We start from the raw sequence: 20,000 nt of genomic DNA on the forward strand, positions 1-20,000 counted from the left end.
TTGCTCAAAAATTCCAGTAATTGCTCTTCTTCGTTCTTCAGCAAATTCAGAGAAAGGTACCATTTTGAAAACTCATTGTTCCTATTTCTCTGTTTTGAATATGGTTGTTTCACTAGACATGAACTTTCCAGTTTTAGTTATCATGCCTGAAAACACTCAAGAGATGGATGTGGAAGAGGGGGAAATAATGGAAAATAAAACAACAAATGGAGAGTAAGGTATCCTAAGAGGTGGGTGCAAAGCAGGAGAAAAAATAAAAATAATGAACTAGAAATCGCTTAGGAGGATATGGTATCCTGAGAAGAAAAATAAATAAATAAAAATTCTATAGGAAGGTCCAAGCCTTGAAATAACACTGGTGAAAACTGTGAACTGTGTTTTTTACTGATTTTAAGAGATTAAACTCCAAAGGATGAAAGACACAGGTTTATTGGCATCTGTTTACTTTAAACCTACAAATGTTATGTAGTGAAATTAAGGATTACTGCAACCTCAATGAACTCTGGTACATCACAGTAAGGAGTACTAGGATGAATTTCAAAGATCCCTATATGTTCCTAGCTCATCATTTATCATTACCTTTTTTATAGATTCATGGGTTCATAGGTGTGCACTAGGCTAATGGCCCTGGCGCCTTTACAAGCCTAGCCGATAGGACTACCCTGGTATCATGCCACTCGACCTTAGTTCCCAGTGCCTCTGTTAAGTAAAGCCACTGCAGTGATCCCTGGGTTGAATTTTCTATTTCCCATCCACTCATCAAGATTTCTCTTGAAGAGGGCCAGTGAAGTGCTCTGCTTGACATGTATGGGAAGTCTATTCCATAGCATGGGCAGTCTCTGGGTTATGAACCTGTCCCTCCAGCATGTTCTGTTGATTGTGGAAAAGAGATTGAGGTCTCTGGAGCGTGTGTTGCAGAGGGATTGAGATTTCGTTAGATGTAGCATTTCTAACAGAGCTGGGTCAGACATGATTTTGTAAGTGAAGCAGAGAGCGCCTCTAAGTAGACGATATGAGACAGAGAATAGTTGGAGTTTTTTAAGTCTAGCCATACAGGACAAATGTTTAAGGCCTAGGATCCTCTTTGTGAGGTACTTTTGTGGCCTCTCCAGTTGTTGCAGGTGTTTTGTGAGGTACATGCCAAATGGGGCATTGTACTCAATGAATGGCCTAATGAGGGAAGAGTAGAGAGAGACAATGACCTCTTTCTTCCCGGATGGAAAATCCTTAGTAATGAGATGTGCCACATAGAAGGACTTTCTGACCACAGTGGCAATGTGGTGGTCAAAAGAGAGGTTGCTGTCAACCTGTGTTCCCAGATCTCTTATAATGCCTTCTGTGTTCAGTGGGCTACCATCGATGTAGTAATTCATGGGAACCAGGTTTTTACCAAAGGGGATGGTGACACATTTTTTGGCATTGAGCTTAAGGCCATGGTTCTGACACCAGGTGTTGATCTCATTGAGGCCTTTCTGTAGGATGTCAACATCACTCGGGAAGTTAATAATAGCTCCCAACTTGCAATTGTCTGTGAACTTTGTCAGCCAGAGTCCCTTTGTTTTGGCCTGGACTTTAGAGAAGTAGATACCAAACAGGAGACGACCCAGGGCCAAACCCTGTGGGACTCCACTCATGAGACTCCACTCATGACTGGTCGTTAGTCTGACTTGGAGTCAGCTACTTTCACACTGTGGTTTCCACCTGTGAGCCAGTTTGCAACTCACCTAGTGATATAGGGGTTGATGCCTAGCTTAGTGAGTTTTTCTATGATTCCTGAGTGGAGAATTGTATCAAAGGCCTTGGCTAGATCAAGGTAGGCTGTATGAACCTCCTTGCCTTCATCCACAGCTCTGGTGACTGACTCAAAGAAGTTGGCCAAGTTGAGCAGGCATGAGCTACCCTTCACAATTCAAAACTGTGTGGGATCCAGAGGTTGGAGATTCCCTATATCCTTGTTTATTAGGCCCATGATGATGCATTCCTTAGCTTTGCATATCTGACTCATCAGGTTAATGGGGAGATAGTTCCCATGGTCTGTAGTCATTCCTCCTTTCTGGAGACGGGTGACTGTAGCAGTGTTTCATTTGGTAGGGACAAAGCCTGAGGTGAGGCTGTGATTGAAGAGGGCACACAGGTGAGGTGCCAGTTCACTCTGTAGTTCATGTAGAACACAGCCAGGGATATTGTCAGGTCCCACAGAAGCTGTATTCTTGGGTTTGTACAGTGCTGTTTTAACCTGCGCAGCAGTAATACTGGGTGCCTGACAATCTACTGGTATTGTTACTGGTCCGTTGAGGGGGAGGAGTAAAGTTAGCACTGAATCTGTTGGCCAGTATATTGGCAATATCTGTTGGCTTGGTATAGGAGGTACCATTGTGCAGTAGCTCAGAACAAATCTCAGTATTGCCATGGAGATTCTTTACATAACTATAGAAGGCCTTGTGGTCGTCTTTAGTATCTGCTGCAATTCTGTTTTCATACCTAGCTTTAGAGGATTTGATGAGGGATCTCAACTTTTTGTTGAGGCTGATAAGGGAGTTTTTCCAGTCTTGGGACTTCATCTTATTATGCATCAGTTTCCTTCTTCTGTTGTAGAGTTTGTTTATGGCAGGGGACCACCAGATTGTCTTCCTTTTTTTGGAGGCGAGTGTCCTGGTTCTGTTGGGTATGGTGAGATCCATGCATTTGTGTATGTGTTCATACAGTGCATTTGTGTATGATTCAGCGGTCATGTAACTGATCTCCATTTGCATTGGTGCCGTGAAGTTAGCCACCTCTGTTTTTAGGAGCCCAAAGTTAGCCTTGGAGAAGTTTTTCATGGTAGTTACCTTTGCAGGGGGTGGGGGGTGGGAAGGATGTGGATTTCCAAGGTGATTCATTTCTGGTCGGATCTAACCAGGGAGGAGTTGACTATTGGTGTAGAGCAGCGGTCACCCATGTTAGTAATGACCAGGTCAAGGATGTTGCTACCTCTAGTGGGGATAAGAACGAGCTGGTCCAGAGCATTGGATTGATGAATTCCAGGAAACGTTGGGCAATTGTATTGGTACATGAGTAGTTTTCCCAGTTAATGGAGGGGTAGATGAAGTCATCCAGTATGAGAGTGTTAGGTTGGACCCTGAAATTCTCCAGGGTGCTTAGGAACATGGAGTGTGAGTCTTGCATTGTCAGCACAAAGAAAAGGGATAGTCACATCTGTAGGTAGTACAGCAGTAACAACTCCTACCCCACTACATAAAAGTACAGGAGAGGATGTTGTCAAGTGATACAGATTAGTAGAAAGTGAAATGGGAGATGAGCACCATACCTCTCAACTTCTTAGAGCAAGAAATCTGGACAAAGCCATAAATAAAAGTGTGACAAAGGCCCCAAAACAGGGACAATTTTAAATATTGCTCTTACAAACTTAGAAAGTTGATAGAATAACAGGGTTTGCATTAGCATGAATTTTCTGAAGGATATGAAGTCTGAAACACAAATTTCTGTCATTATTTTCTAACTGCAATCTATAATGATTTACCACTAATTTGCCACAAAACCACAAGTATATGAAAAATGGATTAAAAATATGAGGCCAAAATACAGGCATTCTTTGAAAATCTGTCCAGTTGAGATGGAGTGAGAGTTGAGAGTTATGATGAGCAGTTCATGTTTGGTTCAGAAGCAATACAAATGACATGATTATCACTGTAAGACAGATAGTGGACAGGAAGCTGAAAATTAGGAGGAGAAAATCTAATTTGGCATTCCTAGACTTGGACAGGAAGCATATAACAATGTTTCTAGAAAGGTGATTTGGGCAGCCCTGCTATGGACTGAAGCTCTGGAACTACTGGTAAAATTGCACAGGCTGTGTACACGCCCCCACTGACACAAGTATGCACATTGTTCAGACTTGTAGATGGTTTCCAGTGAGATTGTGTGTTCATCATTGTTCAGCTCTGTGCCCATTGCTGTTCATATGGATGATTGCATCCTCAAGCAAGTCTGAAGAGACAGATTAAGAAAACTGATGTATGCAGGCAATGTAGCAATATAATCGCAATTTGAACAGCAACTTTAGCAAATGATAGTGGACTGGAATGCAAAACTGACATGGGATAATACAGATTATGGAGTAGACAGTGGTCATGGCAGCAGATTGTAGTGAGGGATCAGATGAAGCTGAAAGCTGATATAAAGAATAGTGGAACAGGTTAATACCTTCAGATGTTTAGAAGGTGTGGCTGAAGAGATAGGAAGTCTAAATGAATATGTTAAAGCTAGAGTCACAGGTGCTGCAGCCAACTGGCACAAATGTATCCAGATTAGTACATGACAGAAGAATGCTAAAGTAGCTGACAAGGAGTACAAAACAATGGTGCAACCAGTGTTAATGTATAGCACAGAAACGTGGGTGGTGAAGGCAGACTAGTTAATGAGGCTTTGGGTGAGGAAGTGCCCAATACTGGTTGTAGGATGTACATTGTGGGACACACAATGCAGAATATTAGGAAGCCAAAGCAGTGCCAGTTGTAGAGGTGGGTCAAGGAGACCAGATTGCAGTCATTCGGTCACATGTGCAAGAAAGCAGAAAGTTATCTAGTAAAGCAGATTTGGGAAACACAAGACAAGGGTACCCAGCTAAAAGGTGGGTGCATTGCATGAGAGCCCTGCCATAGTCAGGCAGGAAGAGGCCAGAGCCTTAATCCTCTGCCTTACAAAAATGCAGCAACCAAAAAAAGATGTGAGACTGCATCACAGTGATTTCAAAAATAGGTGTGTAGATGCAGCAGCCATTTGTAAATTTACTTGTGTTTTTGCTTCGAACTTTACATGTTACTAAATTCACTAATTATACCCTCACAATAAGATGTTGTCCTGTTCGATTCCCAGCTAGCGTGTCTTCTGTGTGGAGACATGCGTGAATGGGCGTACCTTCGTTGAAGGTTGTGCATCAGGGCTGGCAACTAGACCTCTTGCACATCCAAAAAAACATCAGCATCAGAACTACTAGATCCAAGGATGTTAAATGTTGCTCGTAACATAAATAAGACATGCTGGAAAGACAGATATGCATTCCAGAGGAGCACCATGCTTTGGAATAGGCTCCCCATCAATGTGAGGCATAGTCCATTCCTAACCCTACTTAAGCATAACCTTGACCAATGGATGGGAAGTCAGAAATTCACCCTGGGTCTGGTCACCATGTTTCTGATAGTTTGGACACTACATTCTGCCTCTGTCTAACATACTCCACCATATAACCTCTAGAAACTTCCTAAATAACATACCCACTCCTAATAAAATACCCATGATACATAGGGACATAAGTGGGTTGGATTGCATGACAGGCTTATAAAGGCCCTGATGTTTGTTAGGCAAGTATTTAACTATGAACCTAAGCGAATGAATACCTGTCAACCTCCAATGTCTGCCTCTGTAGGTGAATGAATTCATTTATAAGGTTTCTTTCTGGTTAGTGAATGAGTGGGGCCATAGGCCTCACACCCTACTTGGAGAACAAATAGGCTTGCCTGCACCAGAGGCAAATTGGTAATTAGAGGTATGGCTGAGGAGGATTGATAGCTAGAGGTGATAGGTATAAAAAAAATCTGCAAATATCAACTAGGATTACTGACAGTCATTCCAACAGCTGACTTTCTGTAGTAGCAATTTGGACAATTGCAGTGAGTTTTGTGGTGGTGCTGCGGTAGCGTTGTCGCCTCACAGTAAGACGTTGTCCTGTTTGATTCTCAGCTAGAGCGTCTTCTGTGTGGAGACATGCGTGAATGGGCATACCTTCATTGAAGGTTGTGCATCAGGGCTGGCAACTCGGCATGTAAAAACTTACTGCCAATCATTACCAGACTGGAGTTCCGCTGTGGCAACCCCTAACCGGAAAAAGCCGAAAGACGCAATTATGAAGAATGCCACAACTCTGCAAGGCTTTCCTATTACTGTGATATTACAAGGCATGAGTACACTCATTACAAATTAATATCCAACCTTAATCATCTCTAATATGATAATAAAGAGTAATGGAATGAAGTAATATGATGCTTGTACAGCTCAAGTGACAACCGGTGCCAGAGTGTGTCAGTATACAGCATTCTGTTGAAGCACAGTATGTAAATATTGCTTAAAAAGGTGGACAAAATCACATGGCCACTGTTATCATTGTCACAGAAGGGAGGAAAGGGCTGAATAAGACAGTATGTAAAGGGGAAGAGCAAGCAGAAGGAGACACAACAGAGAGGAACACATGGAATAGCAGTGGGAGGAGCGTTAGGACTATATTTGTGGTGCTCCTTTTATTTATATGAAGAGAAAGGGATGTAGATGTGACATGTAAGGGAGGAGTGAGTATGAGAAGAAAGTGTGGGAATGAATGTGGAGCAAACAAAAAAAAAGCAGTGAAAACACAGGATTTGCACACAAGACACACAAGAAAGGGGCAAGGAAAGCTGAATAAAAATATACACGGGGGAACAGATGGGAAGGATGAGACCATGCACAAGGTGCAAGGCAGTGCACTCTTGGATGGGGTTCATATGTGTTACGGGATAGGGTGTCAAGGTGGTCCAAAGGTAAACTATGTAGGACACTCATCAGCTGATCATCCGATGTAAGCACTGTTAGATACTGGCTGACTTCCTGGTGGCCATGTGTTCAGAGAATGCTGCTGCTGAAGTGAATCTGCAGTTTGTCATAGGAGGTCCACTATGTGCCCAAGATATTGTCTAGTTTGACACTTGACTTGTCCTCTTCCACAGCCTCAGTCATCTTCTACAGCTGTAGTTCTTCAGCAGGAGAAAGGACATGAGTGTCCACCTGAAAGTTGATTTTATCCCTCTGCACTGTGCCACCCATGACCACCCCAAACACTATAACTGAGGGAGAATATGTTGAAGGTGCCTAGATTTTCTGATAGTTTTTTCCTCATTCGGTTTGACTGTAGAGTGGAGATACAAAGGGGAAAGTGCCATAAGTGTAATGTGTCATTAAAATACACTGAACTCTAAGGAAGAGAACATCTTGCTATTCCCGTTCTCTGTGACACCCCATCCTACTGACATGTATCACCTCCCAAGCTGAATGATAAAAGTGTATACCTCATGAATACTTCCTTGAAGGTTATGCATTCATCTTAAAGTTTAAAAAAATCTAACTTTCAGTACATCTCTGGGCACTGTCCTCACCCTTCAACTTCCAGCTCCTACCGATGACCTTAGGTCATCATGCTATTGTTGGCATTGATCACCAGGACTGGATGTCTGTAGCCTTAGTAAGCATGAGGCCCAGGTAATGAAGAGAATCCCTTTGTTCTGAATGATCCATTATATAGATCTAGAAAGCATTGTCTGAAGTGGGTGTGAAATGAGTGTGAAGGATTTAAAGAAACCTCACTGTTTCCTTCACAGACAACAGCAGAGCCCTGTGTCTGTGTTACTAGTCATATTTGCCTCACAGGACTTCAAATGGCAAATGGTATACAAAAATGGCAACAACTTGTGTAAATCCTCATGACCAAGATTGTCACCTGATGCAAGCATTCACTGCTGAGCTGTACAACAGGATTGCATGTATCTACCTTCTGCTCATGCCTTGGCTGTTCAGCAACACAATGCATCTGTCATGGAGGTGCTTCACATTATGAAAGGACAAGAAGAGAATTCAGCAATTTATACTCATTTAAAGCAGGTAGCCTCAATCTAACATGCATTCTGCAAATAAAGGATTTATGTTTGTAGAATTTGGTTTGGCATGGTCGCTTTGCTAACATTCTGTGAATTCTGTGACTCATACAATACTGTAATAACCATTGTGAGACTTCTTATAGTTGTAAACATATGTGTTTTTCTGATAAAGCATACATTTTCAATTTAGACTACTGCTCAGAAATCAGGATCATGATACAGAAATCAGCATGCTGCATAAGGGTAGGGGTAGGGGTACGTGTATGTGTAGCAAATTGTTCACCTGTTTGCCTAGATGTCTTAGTGACACAGGATTAGTTAAAGGCAGTTTGGGTTGGAGAGTGGCTGCACCATGCAATACCAGCAGACTATTATGAGCTGCCCTCCACTGAAAAGTTTTACCTGGTACCACAACCCAGTATAAAAGTCCTGGATAGTGTCAGTATCCTATCTAAGGAAGAGGTTTGTGCATGTCATGTCATCAGATGAGTTTACAGGTTATCCATTGTGGGGAACTACTACATGGTATTTAAGTCCTATATGCCCTGCATGCTGTGGTTATGCTATGGGGGGGGGGGGGGCTTTACATGAGAAATAAATACATTCTCAGTACTTGTACAATTATTGTACAATTATTTTCAGCAACACATTTTCAACATGTACAAACTAGAATCGGTATGTTAACAGGGTGGATAATTTCAGTAATGCTAAATACAAAACTGATGCTGCTACTCAGGGATGACATGCAAGGTCAGAGCAAACCGACCATTACAGGACAAAATGTGGCAGTCTGTTTTGTGGAAATAACTGCAGTAGATGGACATTCCACCACACAATGAAACATGTTCACTATCACTTAATTAACTTGTTACACTAAGCCAAACAGAAGGCACTGAAGAATGCAAAAGAAAGCTCTACCTCTAGGTGTAGGCCACCAGAGTCAACAAGAGACTTATACCTCTAAATGTAGGCCACCAGAGTCAACAAGAGAGCTATACCTGTAGGTGTAGGTCACCAGAGTCAACAAGAGAGTTATACCTCTAGGTGTAGGCCACCAGAGTCAACAAGAGAGTTATACCTCTAGGTGTAGGCCACCAGTGTCAACAAGAGAGCTATACCTCTATGTGTAGGCCACCAGAGTTAACAAGAGAGTTATACATCTAGGTGTAGGCCACCAAAGTCAACAAGAGAGCTATACCATTAGGTATAGGTCACCAGTGTCAACAAGAGAGTTATACCTCTAGGTGTAGGTCACCAGAGTCAACAAGAGAGCTATACCTCTAGGTGTAGGCCACCAGAGTCAACAAGAGAGCTATACTTCTAGGTGTAGGTCACCAGAGTCAACAAGGCTGATATACATGACAGTGTTCATTGACACACTGGCTGGAGGAGTTTAAGCAAGATTTAACCCCACTGAGGTTGTGGATGTTGATGCTGGCCTGACCCAACCTGCCTATGTCTCAGTGAGTAATAGACCAGATTAATAATAGACAGCAATGATTTGCATGCATAGTTATTATGCTAGTAGATATATCCTAACATGGTGCACATTTATTTTCATAGGCACATCAACAATGAGGCACGTTACCACCACCAAAGAAGGTACGTTTGCATAAGAAAAAGTTGTCTGCATATAAAACCTTCTCCTGCATGTCACAAATGTTGCCTTCTAGTATTAAAAAGTTCTCAAGGTGCTGTTTTCTACATTACATATTCAAAGGTGGAAGTGGTAAGAGTCAGCATTTATGAATATGTGCTAATATGCATGCATCTACAGAGTCTGGCAATGATATTCCGCCACATGGGGGTGTGTCATAGCTAAAAGACATGGAGGCAGTAGTGACTGTCCCACTCACGGGCAGGGAGCAGCCCTCAACAGAAGGTATATGAGTAGCTGAAGGCAGTGAGCCTTCTGTGGATATACTGATTCAGTACACATACTCCCTTTATGGCAAGACACAATTGCAGCTGAAAGCCTCAGAAGTGCTAAAACTCCAGCTTTGGAGGTGCACATTACCTCTATTACATCTTGTTTTGGTATAACCACCATAGGCCAACCACACTGGGATGCCCAACACCACCAACCATCACAGTTTCCTCATGAGGTGCAGAAATCATTCTGCATTAATCAGTAGATGTGTAGCATTGTGATCCAGAGACAGCCTTTGGCTATACAGTCTTTAGAGCTGGTAGGTGTGTTATATGACCTTTGTGCTGAGGGTGCCCAGTTATGTGAAGACATGCAAACTGGATATCATGAAATGATGGTTATGGTGAAGATCATGGTGGAATGATTATTTCTTCTAAGTGAAAATTAAAAAAGAACCTCAAATAACCAAAAAAAAAAAAAAAAACAAATGCATAAGACACTGCATTTACAAAAACACCAACTGTAAAAATACTGAAAGCAAAACAAAAACACATTCCAAAGCTAAATTATAAACACGTGTTTTCTACACTCCCAAACATAAATGCAATCCCATGGTCATGCCAACTTAAACAAAGGAGTAATCTCCCTATAGACAGGAATCACTGCTAGGGCATGCAAAGAAATGTGCTTGGCAGTGATTCAAAACACACATACCCATGCCCACACTTGCATGCGCATTCACAAGAAGTAAACAGCATGGTGTTCCAATAAAAATGAACATCCCCAAACTCAAAACGACCCATCCAACCCAACCGCATATAAAATAAACCCATCTATCTCACTATTCAAATGAAAAAAAATGCATTTGACATTATACACATTCACACATACTGACATTCACACTTGTGCATTCACTTACTCATGTGAACCAAAATGCCAGTCAACTTTCTGTGCATTCACACAATTCACTAAACCTAGTGGTATAAGTGAGGAAAATGTTGGTGATATTGTGTCAGCCAGGATTGGAAGTATTGTCTATAGCCAAGCTATGGTACAGGCATAGGATAGCTTTGACTATAGGCCATTTCAGAGGGTGAAATCAACAGCTGTGTCCAGAGATGTCGAAAGACTTGTACCCCTCACTATGGGTGGTTCATAGGTTCATAGGTACGTACTAGGCTATCGGCCCAAGGGCCTACAAAAGCCTAGCCAACCAGGTTCCCTGGCTTATGCCACCCAAGAAAGCTATTTTCCTGTGCCACCATTGAGCAGAGACACAGAAGTGATCCCTAGGTGTATTTCCTATTTCCCATCCACTCATCAAGATTTTTCTTGAAGAGTACTAATGAATAACTTTGCTTGACATAGATGGGTAGCCTGTTCCAGAGTATGGGAAGTCTCTGGGACAGGAATCTATCCCTCCAGCATGTCCTGTTTAATGTGGTGACAAGGTTTTGGTCCCTAGAGCATGCAGCTCAGAGGGAATGTGATTTCTTTAGGTGTAGCATGCCCAACAGCTCTGGGTTTGACATAGCTTTATATGTTAGGCAGAGATCACTTCGGAGTAGGCGATATGCTATGGAGTAAAGCTGGAGTTCTTTGAGATGGTCAGTGTAGGGCATTTATTTGAGGCCAGTAATCCTCTTTGTGAGGTACTTCTGTGCCCTTTTCAGCTTCTGTACTGGGTCTAATGAGTGTTGAGCAGAGGGCAACAATGACCTCTTTTTTCCTGGATGAGAACCCTTTTGTGATGAAGTGTGCCACATAGAAGGACTTCCTGACTACTGTGTCGATGTGACTATCAAAGGAGAGACTATTGTCTACCTGGGTCCCAAGGTCTCTTATAATTCAGTGTTAAGTAGATTGCTGCCTATGTGGTAGTTCATGGGTAAGTTTTTACCAAAGGGGATGACACTGCACTTTTTGGCATTGAGCTTGAGGCCATGGCTCTAACACCAGGCATCTGTCTCAGCGAAGCCCTTCTGTAGGTTATTCACATCATTTGGGGACTTGACTATGGCTCCTAGTTTGCAGTCATCTGCAAACTTTGTTAGCCAGAGTCCTTCTGTGTTTGCCTGTACTTCAGAGAAGTAGATATCAAACAGGAGAGGTCCCAGGACTGAACCCTGTGGTACTCCACGTGTCACTGGTGTGAGGTCAGATTTGGAGTCTGTAACTTTTACAGTGTGGGTTCTGTCAGTGAGCCAGTTGGCAGCCCATCTTGTGACGTAGGGATTTATACCTAGTTTAGTGAGTTTAGCTATAATTCCAGAATGGGGGATGGTGTTGAAAGCCTTGGTGAAGTCAAGATAGTCTGTGTGAACCACCTTACCTTCATCTACGGCTTTGCTGACTGCCTCATAGAAGTCGATCAGGTTCAGGAGGCATGATCTGTCTTTCACAAACCTGAACTGGGTGGGATCCAGAGTTTGGAGGTTATCAATGTCTTTGTTTATGAGTTCCATGATGATATGTTTCATGACCTTGCAGACCAGGCTCGTCAGGCTAATAGGGCAATAGTTCCCAGGATCAGTGGTGGCTCCCCCTTTGTGGAGTGGGATAACTGTTGCTGTGCACCATTCAGTGGGCACAAAGCCTGATGTGAGGCTATTATTGAACATGGTGCTTAGGTGAGGAGCCAATTCGTTCTGAAGTTCATGTAAAATGCAGCCTGAGATGTTGTCTGGTCCCATGGATTCTGTGTTTTTGGCTTTAGAGAGTGCAGCTTTTACCTGCATAGTTGTGATTACAGGGACTCTGCATTCTTCCTGTATAGATATGGGCCCTTTAGGGGGTGGGGAGGTAAAGTTAGCACTGAACTTATTTGCCAGGATGTTGGCAATATCAGTTGGTTCAGTCATTTTCGTGCCACTGTGCTGTAACTCAGAGCACATCTGGGTATTGCCATCGAGATTCTTGACATAGCTATAGAATGCTTTGTGGTTGTCCTTAGCTAGCTTTGGAGGATCTTATAAGGGATCTCAGCTTCTTACTGAGGCTGACCAGGGAGCTCCTCCACTCATGGGATTTTACTTTTACTCTTTTGCAGCAGTTTCTTCCTTCTGTTGTACAGTTTGTTTATGGCAGGGTGGCACCAGATTCGATTCTTTTTTTTTTGGAGGATAGCGTCTTGGCTCTGTTTGGGATAGCACAATCCCTGCACTCATGTAAGTGCTTATAGAGTGCATTTGTGTATGATTCAGCAGTTGCAACTGTATTGTCTATCTGCATGGGTGTCATAAAGTTCACCACTTCTGTCTTAAGAAGCATGAAGTTGCCTTTGGAGACATTTTTTTACTGTGGTTTCCTTAATGTGGGGTGGGGGCGGGATGTGAATATCAAGGGTGATTAGCTTATGGTCGGATCGACCAACGAGGAGTTGACTTCAGGTGTGGAACACCGGTCACTCATGTTGCTAATGACTAGGTCTAGGATATTGTTGCCCCTGGTGGGGGTGTGGATAAGTTGATCCAAGGCATTGGAGTTTATAAATTCCAGAAAGCGTTGAGCTAAGGAGTTGGTACACGAGTAGTTTTCCGGCATTGGAGTTTATAAATTCCAGAAAGCGTTGAGCTAAGGGGTTGGTACATGAGTAGTTTTCCCAGTTAATGGTGGGGTAGTTGAAGTCGCCCATTATTAGGGTGTTTGGTTGAACCCTAATATTTTCCAGTACATTAAGAAAAGAGTAAAAAAAAAAAAGAGTAAAAAAAAGAGTAAAAGCGTAAGAAAAGAGAAAAGAAACGAGTTGTGATGTAGATAGGCACAAGTACCTTCCTCAGGTACAGTGAGTATTTTACAGGTTCAGGTCCTGTAATACCACACCATCCCTGACACAGGAGTTCATGTCCCGCCCTATCTGACCAGCAAAAGCACAGGAGACTGAGGTCACAAAGTAGAGCACCTTCCATGCTAGGTGAGTCTTTGCGACCTGCCCTCTGCCTTTGGCAAAGTAACAGCAAAGATGGACATGTTGTCACTGACTCATCATGTGACTGGTGTGCATAATCATTGACACCATGTATCCTTCCAGTGATCCTACCCCCAGCATCCTACTCCAGTGGCACCTGCCCCATATGTATGTCTTGTTGCTGGTCTTGAATTACTGTGCCCCCTGGCCCTTGTGCATCTACTGTCTGTGCCTGCATCTTCCACTCCAATCTCCCCACGGTTTGTATGGAAAGCCTTGTGCCATTCTGTCCCTCTGGTACCTTGCACAAGTGAGGATGACTGTGACCCACACCACCCTTTACCCCATGCAATATTATCTAGTGTCTAATGCAGAGTAAAACTAGACCAAGATCAGCAAAGCTTGATAGGAAGACTGCATGTTTACTGTTATATCCTGTACAAGTCAGAGCTCAAATTTGTTAACTAGACTTTGTCACTTTGCCAGTACTAACAGCCAAAGAAACAATAGGAAAGTCCTGAAATGATGATAAAGAAAAATGAAACCAAGAAAAAACACCAATGGAGAAAAAATATCCCAACAAATAATTCCAGCAGGTTGAATAGATGTTAAGCACTTTTAGCTGCACTGGCCTTCATCATAACATAATTATTAGCATAAAATCAACACTTATGGTTAAGGTGTTTACCTTAATCAGCACTTATGGTTAAGGTGTTTACCTTATAGATACAAGGCACAAGGTTTGATTCTGACATGGGGTAATTGGCTAAGCTTAAAAATGGCCCATAAAGGCAGTTAGCCTAGTACTAATCTATGAACTTAAATAACATTTTCTCACATCAAGTCCCAGTATTAACTAATCAGTCAAACACAACTGAAACAAACCTAAGAAATCCATCTGATAAAAAATACACCAATAATGAATCTAAATATATTGTCTAGTTTTACTCTGCATTATACACCAGATAATATTGCATGGGGTAAAGGGTGGTGTGGGTCACAGTCATTCTCACTATAAATATAAAAATAATAATTCTATTTGTACTTGTTACTGTGTTCATTCCTAGTTAAAACCACCTTGTAGGTCACATTGTTATTGAGCCCAGGTTCACAGTATGCATGAAATAAAATCTGCCATTTTAACTCTCTTTTAACTCTCTAAATTCAAGTTAATTTTCACTGTCTCCATTAAAACTGTTGGGAACATGATCAATAACACTAAAACGATTTTTTTTAAAGTTGACACCCCGTGTAATGTTTACCTAAAGCGTTCTCTGTATTTTTAATTCTTACGTCATACTGATGCTCAGAGATTCTTTTCTTGATTTCCCTAATAGTCTTTCCAAAGTAAAAAGCCTCACAGGTGTAGCACTAAGGTAAACCACGTACTTTGAATTACATGCAAAATAGCCTGGTACCCCATTCTTACATCAATAAAAAATTAACTTTCAAAAATATACCTGCACAGAGAACAATTAAAACATCTATGTGTTCCTCTTTTTCCTTCTTTGTGATATCCCCTTACATCTCTTTGTAGGCTTATTACCTACTACTCTTCTAACTTCCTCACTTATTTCAAGTATTCCCTAATTATTTTGGATGGCTTTTTAAATGGCTACACTTTCCAATGGAAAAAAATAGAGGCATGGAAAAGGACCACTGTTGAGGGTTGCTGTAATTTACCCTCCCCTTATCCTTCTCTCTGAAAACTTACTTAAAAAAACTCTGAACTATATCCTCCGGATACCCACTATGTGTAAATCAGTGATGTAAAGTCTGTATAAAGTCATTTATACTTTTCATATCTGTGGTTAATCTCCGATGGCTAACCAGTTGACCTTTATGATATTGCATTTCATATATGAAGAGCACATGCCAGAATAATGCAAAAGTGCAGTACTAGAAATGAAATGTTCTTGGAACTAATGGCTGTAGTCAGTCTGTTGTCATTACTGTTTTTTGTACCTCTAAATCCACAAAAAAAAAAAAAAAAAAACAAACAAACCCAGGATTTGCAAAAAATGTAAGAGAATTTCAAAAAATCTGCACTTGTTCATTCTTCCCACAAATGATTCCACTTTACTAGCATACTATTCCATATAAAAAAGTTATCAATAAAGCAAAAAGAAGAACAAACCTTCTGGTATCCTTCTATTAATGGGAATATGTGGGTTTCCCAATAGGCCATAACTAAATTAGCATAATTTGGGGCCATGCATGCACCCATTGCAGCACTTCTCTCTTGATCGTAATAACTCCCTTCGAACATAAAAAAATTGTTGGACAAAACCTGCTCAGTGCATTTGTTAAAAACTTGACTTTCACAGCATAATCATTACTTTTATTTAGCATGAATGCTGTCCATCTAATGCCAACCTCACGTGGGATAGATGTATATAAGGAATGAACATCTGCAGTAACCAGTGCATCTCCTTTGTCCACCCTGACTTCTTTGATTTTTTTCAAGAAAGTCAAAAGAATCCCCAATGAAAGAGGGGACTTGACTGTACTAATGTTAAGTAATGTCCTGTCCACAAATTTTGAAACTGCTTCCAGTTTGGAAGCCGGCTCTGACACTGCCAGTCTATAGGGTGGGTTGACTTAATTTTTGTGTATCTTGGGTGTAGACGTATTAAGAAAAATTGTACATATTGTATATGGCATATATTATAAAGCACTGTTTGACATAGGCAAAAGCAACAATAGTTCTGGGGACACCTTGTTTTCCATTTCTGTTGCAAAAGCATGGAATACCATCCCTGTGGATATTACGATCACTGAAAACAAAAATAATTTCAACAAACTCATCCGGTCTCATTTACATAGTTCTTGGTTATGTAATTGTTCTGACCCTGGGTAGCTTCACTTAATTAGATCATATCATACCTTTACCTTCTATAAAAACTTGCAACAACTACTTTCTATACTCTTAATCAATGTGTTTTGTAATTGTATTTACTGAATTTGATTTACTGAATTTGTTGCATTAATCTTTGTGGAGCTTTGGGATCCATGTCCAATACACATGTTAATAAAGTGCAGTACATAGTCAAGAAGTTAATAAGGTACAGTTTCAAGGCCAAGGAAGGAGCAAAAGTAAATATACTATAAGTAGCATAGTGTGTTGCAATAAACAATACTGTTGAAAGGACATTTTATTTATTCATTTAGTTAGATTCATCAGTGGCTAGTACAGTAAACATATTGACTGAATATAGAAAGGAGTTATTGCAAGCGTTCATAGAAGGTAAAAGTATATGATCTGATATGATTGTCTAAGCCCATAAAGGAAGCCACCACACAATACAGCATTATGGTCATTGGAGACTCCATTGTGAGACACACTGATGTCCCTCTCACCAGGTTGAGTAAGAAGAAAGCCACACTCAGTTGCTTATCAGAGGCTAGGATCAGCTACATTATACATGCACTCAATTCACTGGACCACAGGTACCAGTATGACTCAGTCCGCATGGGTGTAAATGACCTGAGACATATCTCCCTAGACTGTATGAAGAGAGATATCATTGAACTCTCGGAATATGTGTCCCAGGAAGATATGAGGGTAGTATTGAGCAGCATTTTACCTTGTCCAAGGATGATGCCACAATACAAACAAAAGATGATTGACTTTAATAATTGGCTTAGTTTCTGGTGTCATTTTAAGGGGTGCAATATTTGTCAACATGGAAGGAGATGGTCAACCTACCACACTGCTTTGCCAGGGATGGTCTGCACCTCTCCTGTCTAGGCTATCAAATATTAACTAAAACATTGTCCTCTCCCATTGTGCTTTGTTTTATATAATACCAACTGAAATTACTTCTGACATAGCAAATCAAAACCAAAAAAATATAAACAAATTACTGCTAAATGCCGGAAGACTAAACAAAAACTCCACTCCCTACAAGCTCTCCCTGACGTCTGTGCAGTCACTGAGACATAGTTTAAAGCTACAGGCAGCACACCAGCAGTGCAGGACTATAATGTCTTCCATACATTTAGACCAGTTACTACACAGACAGGGACTACAGGTGGAGATGTCGCGATTTACATCGAGAATAAATATACCTCAAGCCTAGTCAAAGAGGACAATGCACTCGAGCTTCTCCACATTCAAATCATCATAGACAGAAATCTCATACCACTTCTTTGCAAGCTATAGGTCCCCTTCAATGACCAGGAAACCCATAACATGTACTTAAAATTACTGGAAACACTCACTATCTAACCAAATACTATATTCATGGGCGCCTTTAATTACCCCACTATTAAGTGGAAATAATATACAACACTAAGCATACAGACACAGAGATTCCTGGATTTTGTAAACACAAACTCCCTGGATCAGATTATCAGTACACCAGCCAGGGTTGCAACCATACTGGATCTGGTTCTCACAAATATGGGAGAGGGCTGCACACTGCCTAGTATCATGTCTTCTCTGGAAAGGTCATACCACAAAATTAAAGCCTGGAACCCCAGCTGAGCCTGAAATATTCAGGAACTACTCTAAGGCTAACTTCCTATCATTAAGTGATAACCTGGCAAATTTTCAAGCCTCAATAAACCCTGAGAACATTGCTGCCTATGCAGAACTGTTCACAGAAACCCTGTACAAATATGCTAATAGCTGCATAGAGGCAGTTGTACCCACCCCCCAGGAAGAAGTACAGAACTACCTTAAAAAAACAAGCCACCCTGGTGGAATCACAACATCAATAGGCTACATAACAGAAGGAAAAAAATCAAGGCAAAAATTAGGACATGCAGCACAAGGCAAGATAAAAACACTTTTATCAAACTAAACAAAAAAATCAGAGAACAAATAAAGTCTACCAAAGCCAAATGGGAGATAAATTTGGCCTCCCAGCCCAAGGGCAACCACAAGGCATTCTTTAGCTATGTCCACAACCTCAAAGGCAATACACAATTGTGCGTAGAGTGCATTGTTAAGGGAACCACCTATACTGAGCCAGGAGATACAGCAAACTTAGGGGCCAAGAAATTCAGATCCAATTTTATCCCTCTCTCCCCCCTCAACCTTTCCTCAGGAAATACCAACAGGTCCATAATGCTTTGTCTAAGGCTAAGAACACTGCATCAATGGGCCCAGACAATATCCCAAGATGACTTCTAAATAGCATGAAATATGATCTATCAGTCCCCCTGGAATTGCTAATTTAACTGTAGCCTCCAAACAGGTTTCATGCCTCATGAATGGAGAACAGTAGCAGTCATTCCTCGGCATAAAGGTGGCCATCTATAGACCCTAAAAACAACAGACCCGCAAGTCTCACTAGTCTCATATGCAAACCATGGAAAGAATTATCATGGAAATGATCAATAATGACACAGGAAACCTCCAGGTACTGAACGCAACTCAGTTTGGTTTTGTCAGGGGCAAGCCATGCCTACTCAACCTGGTGTATTTCTTTGAGAAGGTCACTAAAGCAATGGATGGGGGCAAAATGGTTCACAATGCTTACTTTGACCTGGCCAAGGCATTTGACAGACTACCACACTTGAGCATCATTGACAAACTGAAGAGGTTAGGTACAAACCCTTATGTCACCTGGTGGATAGCCAGCTGGCATACTGACATGACCCAGGAAGTTAGAACTGGGGAGTCCACCTCTACAGAGATACTAGTCAGAAGCAGAGTCCCTTAGGGACTGGTCCTGGGACTGCTCCTTTTTGGCATTTACTTCTCTAAAGTCAAAGCCAATGTCAATGGCCTCTGGCTGATTAGATGTGCAGATGATTGCAAACTAGGAGCTGTCTTTGAATCCCACACTTTCTTAAATGTTCTCCAGGAAGGGATAACACAGAAAAATAACTGGTCTCAGAGCCATGGAGTAAAACTAAATGCTAATAAATGAGTAATAATATCCTTTTGGAAGTCATCCACCCCTAATAACTACCATATTGACAACACACCACCAAAAGGTGACCCAGTAGTTAGGGACTTGGGGACACACATAGACAGTAATCTAGCCTTTGGCCATCATGTTGTCTACAGTATTGAGGAAATCATTCTATGTTGTGCAAGTTATAAACAAAGGTATGGAATCTGGGTCCAAGGAAAACATTGTTTCACTGTATATGGCATTCATCAGACCTATCACTGAGTATAGTGTTCCCTTTGGTATGTATCTAACCAGGCATATACAACAACTGGAACGTCCACAAAGATTCCTCACTAAAAGGATACAGGACGAATGTAACATATCCTTTGCAGACTGCCTCAAGGCCCTATCCCTGTATTCTGTCTCCTACAGACTGTTGAGGGGAGAGCTATGCCTGGCATACAAGGCATTATCACACCCTACTCTGATGGCTCTCCTGTATATCTGAAAAACAAACAGCACCAGAGTTACCCATTCTAATGACTTAAATCTTGCCTGTGATATAAATAGCACCTGCTGGAGAGACAGGTGTATATCTCAGAGACTACCCCTTCACTGAAACGTGTTGCCCATGTGTGTGAAGCAGAGTTCCTCCCTAACCCAGTTCAAGTGTAAGTGTTGGACAATGGGATGGG

The 20,000-nt window shown here is 41.5% G+C and overlaps 1 long non-coding RNA gene across 2 annotated transcripts in view; it reads left to right on the forward strand.

The window, feature by feature from the left end:
* The window catches only part of LOC122812366, a 538,251-nt gene that overhangs the window by 501,312 nt on the left and 16,939 nt on the right, over positions 1–20,000 (forward strand). For both annotated transcript variants that reach the window (XR_006366392.1, XR_006366394.1), the window contains exon 3: positions 9,243–9,281. This is a non-coding gene — a long non-coding RNA (uncharacterized LOC122812366). The remainder of the gene's footprint in view (positions 1–9,242; positions 9,282–20,000) is intronic.

This window comes from Protopterus annectens, chromosome 1.part1, assembly GCF_019279795.1.
Source record: "Protopterus annectens isolate FY-2018-M chromosome 1.part1, PAN1.0, whole genome shotgun sequence".
NCBI classification, from domain to species: Eukaryota; Metazoa; Chordata; order Ceratodontiformes; family Protopteridae; genus Protopterus; species Protopterus annectens.